This window comes from Mesoplodon bidens (assembly GCF_964165515.1).
Source record: "Mesoplodon bidens genome assembly, chromosome: 6".
Taxonomy (NCBI): Eukaryota; Metazoa; Chordata; class Mammalia; order Artiodactyla; family Ziphiidae; genus Mesoplodon; species Mesoplodon bidens.
The window spans coordinates 24,646,815-24,654,724 of record NC_138162.1 but is presented as its reverse complement, the minus strand read 5'-3'; the positions used below and the strand labels follow the sequence as shown (position 1 = coordinate 24,654,724).

Sequence of the window (7,910 nt, the reverse complement as noted above, 5' to 3'; positions counted from 1 at the left end):
GCAAAATGATGACCATGATAAGACTAGTTACCATCTGTCACCATACAGAGTTATAATATTATTGATGATATTATTTTTTTCTGTTTTCTTGAGGTGGAAGCTTAGGTCATTGATTTGAGATTTTTCCTTTTTTCTAATGTATGCCTTTAATGATATAAATTTCCCTCTAGCAGTTCTTTTGCTATTTCCCACAAGTTTTGACATGTTGTATTTTCATTTTCATTCACTTCCATTGTTAAATTTTTTTTTCCCTGAGACTTTCTCTTTTACCCATGGACTATTTAGAAATGTGCTGTGTAGTTTCCAAGTATTTGGAGATCTTCTTGTTATCTCTCTCAGAGAACTTTGGAGAGCTAACTCTGTATGATATCAATTCTCTTAAATTTATTGAGGTTTGTTTTTATGGCCCAGGAGATGGTCTATTCTGGCACATCTTCCATAGGCATTTGAAAAGCATGTGTATTCTGCTGTTATTGGGTGGAGTGTTCTACACATATTGACTACATCCTCTTGTATGATGGTATCACTGAGTTGTTCTATATCTTTGCCAATTTTCTGTCTACTTGTTCTATCAATTATTGAGAGAGGGTTGTTGAAGTCTCCAATTATAATTGTGAATTTGTTTCTTTCTCATTTCAGTTCTATCAGTTTTCTTCACATATTTTGTAGCTCGGTTGTTTGGTGCATACACATTTAGAATTGCTAAGTGTTGTTGGTGGGTTTACCCTTTTGTCATTAGGTAAAGTCCTTCTCTGTTCCTAGGAATTTTCTTCGTTCTGAAGTCTACTTTACCTGATATTAATATAGCCCTCCTGTTTTGTTTGATTAATGTTGTTATGATATATATTTTTGATCTTTTTACCTTCAACTTGCCTATATTGCTATATTAGAAGTAAGTTTCTGATAGATAGCTATATTAACTTCCTATAGCTGCTAAACCAAATTACCACAAACTTGGTGACCTAAAACACCACATATTTATTCTCTCACAGTTCTGGAGGTCAGAAGTCCAAAATCAGTTTCAGGTGTTGGCAAGGCTAGCACCTTCTTGAGGCTCCAGGAGAGAATCTGTTCTTTGTCTCTTCCAACTTCTAGAGGCTGCTAGTATTCCTTGGCTCATGGCCACATCATTCCGATCTCATGCTCTCCTCACATCTCCTATTTCTGTGTTAAATCTCCCTCTCCCCCTCTCTTATAAGGACATTGGTGATTACATTTAGGACCTACCTGGAAAATCCAAGATAATCTCCCCATTTCAAGATTCTTAACTTAATCACATTAAAGACCCTTTTGCCATAAGATAATATTCGCAGGTTCCAGGGATTAGGACCTGGGTGTCTTTGCGGACCGTCATTCAGCTTACCACAACAGCATGTAATTGGGTCTGTGCTCCCCTCTTGGCCGTTGTTGGTGTGGGTGTGGGTGGGTCACAGTTTTTCTGTGGTGTTTGACTGGAGTAGTTTTCTGTCTTGCTGGGCTGCTCTTTTCCTGCTTGTTTGGCTGAGGAGAGCAGGCTTTTGGGAGGCATTTTTGTCTGTGCCCTTTGGTGTTTTCAGGTTGCCAGTTTTCTTCAGCTTCAAGTCTGGGATATAAGGCAAAAAGAAAATGCATTTAAAAGAAAAAGAAACAGGGCTTCCCTGGTGGTGCAGTGGTTGAGAGTCCGCCTGCCGATGCAGGGGACACAGGTTCGTGCCCTGGTCCGGGAAGATCCCACATGCTGCGGAGCGGCTGGGCCCGTGAGCCATGGCTGCTGAACCTGCGTGTCCAGAGCCTGTGCTCCGCAACGGGAGAGGCCACAACAGTGAGAGGCCCACGTACCACAAAAAAAAAAAAAAAAAAAGAAAAAAAAAAAAGAAAAAGAGAAACGAACAAAAAGAAACAAAAATCAAACAAAAAAGAAATAGAAAACGCATTTTATTCACCCTTATCCTGAGTATATATACCTTTGGAAATCCCAACTTTTGTATAGTCTCCTTGTACATTCTCAACCTAAAACAGGCCCTAGATTTTTTTTTCTTTGGCGGCGTTGGGTCTTCGTTGCTGCACGCAGGCTTTCTCTAGTTACAGCAAGCGGGGGCTATGCTTCGTTCTGGTTTGAGGGCGTCTCATTGTGGTGGCTTCTCTTGCTGCAGAGCATGGGCTCTAGGCGCGCAGGCTCAGTAGTTGTGGCTCGTGGGCTCAGTAGTTGTGGTGCACGGACTTAGCTCCTCTGCAGCATGTGGGATCTTCCCGGACCAGGGCTCGAACCAGAGTGCCCTGCATTGGCAGGCAGATTCTTAACCACTGCACCACCAGGGAAGCTCCAGCAATGCATTTTTTTTTTTTTTTTGCGGTATGTGGCCCTCTCACTGTTGTGGCCTCTTCCGTTGCGGAGCACAGGCTCCGGACGCGCAGGCTCAGCGGCCATGGCTCACGGGCCCAGCCGCTCCGCGGCATGTGGGATCCTCCCGGACCGGGGCACGAACCCGTGTCCCCTGCATCGGCAGGCAGACTCCCAACCACTGCGCCACCAGGGAAGCCCCCCCAGCAATGCATTTTAAAAGACATTTCATCCAGATATTTTAGTTGTTTCCATTGGAAAGTTCTTTAAGGGTGTTTGGTCCTCGTTGCTGATGGAAACAGAAGTTCCAGTGCTTTTCCACCAAGATGTCTGTACCCACATCTCAAAGCGTCAGTGTTACCCAGGACCTTGATCTTGATACAGTTTGTGGGCCTTTTATAGGGTCAGGGAAATCATTACTCTCACTATAATGGAAAAGATTGGAGGAAAGGATTTTTATTTTATTTCATTTTCCCCCCAGCTTCATTGAGATATAATTAACATATAATTGGAGGAACAGATTTTAGAGTCCCCTTGACAAGTCCTGTCGACTTATCCTGGCAAAAGCAAGACACAAATCCCTTTATTCTGCTACCACAGCCTCCCTTCTGATAACATCTTCCTGATTTTGCTTTGTGGAAGTCCCCGCCCTCCTTCAATGGGTATGGTCATGATTGGACTATCTGTTGGACAATGTACCCTGTCCCCTGCTAGCCAAGAGGGGTGTGTGATACCAGAAGGGTCAGTCAGGCCATCTCCCTGGAGTTTGAATGTGAGTTCAGATTACTGACAACCTGATTCATCCTCACAGTGACACTCAGAAAAGCTCATCTATTAGCTGCTGCCCTGAATTCTGTCCTATTTTTAAAAAATAAATTTATTTATTTTGGGCTGTGTTGGGTCTTCGTTTCTGTGCAAGGGCTTTCTCTATTTGCGGTGAGCGGGGTCCACTCTTCATCGCAGTGCGCGGGCCTCTCACTGTCACGGCCTCTCTTGTTGGGGAGCACAGGCTCCAGACGCGCAGGCTTAGTAGTTGTGGCTTACGGGCCCAGTTGCTCCACGGCATGTGGGATCTTCCCAGACCAGGGCTTGAACCCGTGTCCCCTGCATTGGCAGGCAGATTCTCAACCACAGCGCCACCAGGGAAGCCCCAATTCTGTCCTTTTTAAGACCTGATTCCTCAGCTTTCCCTTCTGTTCTGTGAACATCCCCATCTGTTTTTTCAACTGTGTTTGGACATCCCTCCAGAATGGGGAGTTTTTTATTGCCTGAGCCAGCCAGTATCACCCTTGTCTACCTCTGACTCTTTGAAGCTTCTTCCTTTTATTGACTGAAGTCTGTTGCTACATGGCATTGATGCTATCAGTGTGCACCTCTTCCAGCATCTCTGTCCTGGAAACTACTCAGGGACTTGAAGAAAGGACATTGTGCTGCAGTCTGACTTTCTTCAGGCTACACAAGCCTAATTCTTCCAAGTGCTCCTCCCAGGACCCAGGCTGCAGTCCCTTCCCCATCCTGATTGTCTTCTCATGAGACATTCCAGTTGATCAATGTCCCTCAAAACATGTGAAGCTCAGGGCCAATCCAGACACCCTGAACAGGGCAATGTCAGGCAGGGCCGTCAGCTCCTTGCTCTGAGTGCTCTCCTTCTTTTAATACAGTCTCCAAGTTCATTATTATGGCAGCTTCATGACACTCCTGACTCATAGTGAGCATAGTATTGGCTAAGCTGTCTTCACACATGCTGCTACCCATCCTGGATTTCCTGGCTGACCCGTGTGCTCTTGGTTTGTTTTTAACTCACAGCCCTACTTAAAAACATGGCCGATCTTGCCTAAGTTTTCCATGGCACAGTCCGAAAGATCTTGCCATGACGTCATGTAGTTTCTGCATTCCCCTTGGAATCTAAATAATTCAGAAGAAGGGAGTGTTAGGAAACACTGCCTTTCTCTCAAACAGCACCCAAACCCAGCGTGGAAGAGAAGTCATGGATGTAATTCTGAGAAAAGCTCAGCCCGGATTGGGGTTGGCTGAGGTCTCCAAAGGTAAGCCTCTGGCTTAAGGTTGTAATATGTGTTACTCATTTCCTTTTGGGAGCAATTAATTCTAATCTTAATGTCAGACCTAAAGGCCAAAAGAAAGTAGGTTGAATCTGCATTTATTGACACCGTACATATTCATTTTTCCAAAGGCTGCAAGGTGGACTTGGATATTGTGAAACTTGGCTGGGCAACCAGGGGTCCTAAGGATAGGCCTAGGCTCCTTGGGGGCAGCTCTCCTGGCCCTCCTTCCCTTTGTCATCTCAAGGGGGCTCCCCAGTCTCGTTGCTCCCTCTGAATGTCAGGAGTGCACAAGAAAAAAAAATGGACTTCCTGGCAGTCCAGTGGTTAAGCCTCCATGCTCCCAATGCAAGGGGGCATGAGTTTAATCCCTGGTGGGGGAACTAAAATCCCACATGCCACATGTTGAAGCCAAAAAAAGAAAAAAAGAAAAAAAGGAGTGCACAAGGCTGGGGGGATCCCCAGGCTTCAGAGTCCCCTCAACAAGTCTAGGCTGACCTAGCAGAAGTATTCAAATCTTCCACCCCAAGGGGAAGAGGCATTCGTATATGTGTGTGTGTGTGTGTCTTCTGGTTGAGGTGGGGCAGCCTGGCTGGAGACTATAGTGGAAGTGAGAGTGCTTCCCATGTACCAGTTATCTGCTGCATAACAAATTATCCCAAAGTTTAGGGGCTTAAAATTGTAACATTTCTGATCTCAGTTTCTCTGGCCCTCTGCTTCAGGGTATCTCACAAGCCTGCAGTCATCTCAAAATGTGATTGGGAAGGATTCGCTTCCTAGCTCATTCACATAGTTTCTGGCAGGTTTAGTTCTTATAGGCTGTTGGACTAAGGTCTCAGTTCCTCATAAGTCCCTTGGTTCCTTACCATCTTGGTCTCTCCATACTGCATCTTACAACATGGCAGCCTGCTTCATTAGAGCACATAAGAGAGTGAGTGCTAGCAAAACGGAAGTCACAGTGTCTTGTAACCTAATCATGGAAGGGACATCTTATAACTTTTCCCATATCCTGTTTATTAGAAGCAAGTCACTAGACTCAATGGGAGGGGATTACACAGACTGTGAATACCAGGAGGGATGGTGACTGGGAGCCATAGTGTGTGACCCTATGGGGCAGGTGGGAGGGACAGATGGGATGTGAGGCACATCAGGCCTGGGGTAACCATCAGCTATCTAGAAGGTGAACATAATAGGTTGTGGACGGAGGGCAGGGGCCTGGGGACCCAGGCTATGTCTGAGAACTCTGGGTCTGAGCAGCCTGTAAGATTGGGCCCAGATCTGGGTGTGTACTAATCCTAAGCCCCCCTGGACCCAGGCTGAGTAACCAAGGTGGGGGTTGGCTCTCATACTTCGTACTACCAAGCCACTTTCCTAGGTCTGCATGCTGTGAGCACCCACTACGGCAGGCAAGGCACAATGCCAGGCACAGCATTAAAGTGTTGTGGGTATCCATTCATTTGTAATAATTCACACAGTGTAACTGCAAGAGCACTGGGTCAGAGCCTGGTGTCCCAAGTCTAGTGTGGGCTCCACTGAAATTGCTGGTGACCCTTCTTTGGGCTTTAGCTCCCCATGCTATAAACACTATTGCAGTAAAACTTCCATTTCACTTCACCCCCAATCACTTTGAGGTTGTTTTGAGAACTTCATGAGATAAAGACATGGAAGGGCTTGGAAATAAACTATCACACTACAGTTTACAGAAACTTTCATATTATGCTATTCCATTCTCATGTTTGTGTTCAGGGGAGGGGTCTCAGATTCACCAAACGTTATGCTAAAGGGACACCGGAGTCCATCTGATAACCCCCAGGCACACACATCTACCCAATGTATAGATGAGACTGCCAAAGGCAAGGGATTCATTCAAGGTCACACACAAAGTTGGTGGCTGTGGAGGGGTGAGGCCCCGAATCTTCTTTTTATTTAAAATTTTAAATATTTTATTATCTAAAGTTATACCCAAAATTGTGCTTCATTTTTTCCTATACTAAACTATACACTTTAAGTCGAGGACATTTTTAAAAGCAATACATTTCAGAAATCCTGGAAGAAATTCCACTAGCTATAAGTTATTTAAATATTGCTTATAGAAAGTATTAAAGAACCATGTAAACAGCATACACCTAAAGAGATGAATGCTTAACATGAGTACAGTGTTTTGCATTCACTGATAATCTAAGGGTCAATTTCTAGATGTTTCTTTGTCTTGTATGCTTCATTTGTTTTATCAGCAAGCAAAGGCCTATAAGGGATGGCTTCACTGCCCCTCAGACTCAGGTCCATCTTCATCTTGACTAATCTGGAAGTAGCGAAGTTCGTTAAGTCTCCTCAACAGATGCAACCCCCGAAGCTGATCACCAAGATTGTTCTTTTTAAGGTATTTCTTGGTAGGATATTTCAAATACCTTTTAGAGAATTGTTCCTCAGAAACAACCATGATTTTATTCTTGAAGGCTTTAATGTGAACAACATTCCCAAGATTTCCAGTTTTTCCTGGAAAAACTTTAACTTTCTCACGTAGAAACTGTTCAGAATTTCAAGAAACAAAAATTCCATTTTCGGGCTTCCCTGGTGGCGCAGTGGTTGAGAGTCCGCCTGCCGATGCAGGGGACACGGGTTCGTGCCCCGGTCCGGGAGGATCCTGCATGCCGCGGAGCGGCTAGACCCGTGAGCCATGGCCGCTGAGCCTGCATGTCCGGAGCCTGTGCTTCTCAGAAGCAGAGGCCACAGCAGTGAGAGGCCCGTGTACTGCAAAAAAAAAAAAAAAAAAAAATTCCATCTTCTCCTGGATGAGTAAGATCCAAACTAAACTTCCAGGTTGATTTCTTAGGCTTCTTGTCTTTCTCCGGCACCATCTTGAAGGCCGGCCATGCAATTAGAGAGCAGCCCTGAGTCTTTTGACTTCTAGCCTAGTGCTTGTCTGAACCAGGAGCCTCATGATGCAAAGTGTTATCACCTAGAAACTCTGGTGCCCAACTGCCTGGTTTCAAACTGCTCCTACCATTTCTTATAGTTCATGGTCACTATCTCCCAGGGGATTTTGTGGAGACTGAAAAGCACTAGGTAGTGCCTGCCCTGCCAGCTCACTGAATGTTAGCCATTGTGACTGGTATCAGAGAGGGAAGGCACTGTTGCACCCATGTTATTGCTGGGGAAGTTTAGGCTCAGACTTACCCTGGTACCAGAGCCAGGACTTGAACCAGTGCTTTTCTGACGAAGGCAGGCCGCCTCTCAGAAAATAGAAAGTACCAAACAATGTTCAGATTTGACCATTACTAACAGTATATCAGATTCCAGGTTCATTTCGTGCACTTGTGTGTAGCCTACAGGGGGTAGTGGGGGCACAGCCCAGGTTTCCTGAGGATGGATTCAGGAGGAAATCTTCAAAATGAGACCTGAAAGCCCCTTGCTGAGAAGTGAGGTGTCTACCAGGGCACGTAACTCACCGGCCAGCCAACCTTGCAGTAGCGTTTTGGAAAAGTCGTTTATGTTCATTATAGTTTGGGATTTGGGTGGAAAGCCTGTTT

At 45.3% G+C, this 7,910-nt stretch overlaps 1 pseudogene across 1 annotated transcript; it reads right to left on the bottom strand.

Moving 5' to 3' along the window:
• Positions 1-6,640: 6,640 nt before the first annotated feature.
• LOC308619263 (ribosomal protein eL22-like 1) lies at positions 6,641-7,238 on the bottom strand (annotated as a pseudogene). The gene is made up of 2 exons: positions 7,133-7,238; positions 6,641-6,907 (listed from the first exon to the last, which is right to left on the bottom strand). The product of its transcript is annotated as a ribosomal protein eL22-like 1 (transcript).
• Positions 7,239-7,910: the final 672 nt, after the last annotated feature.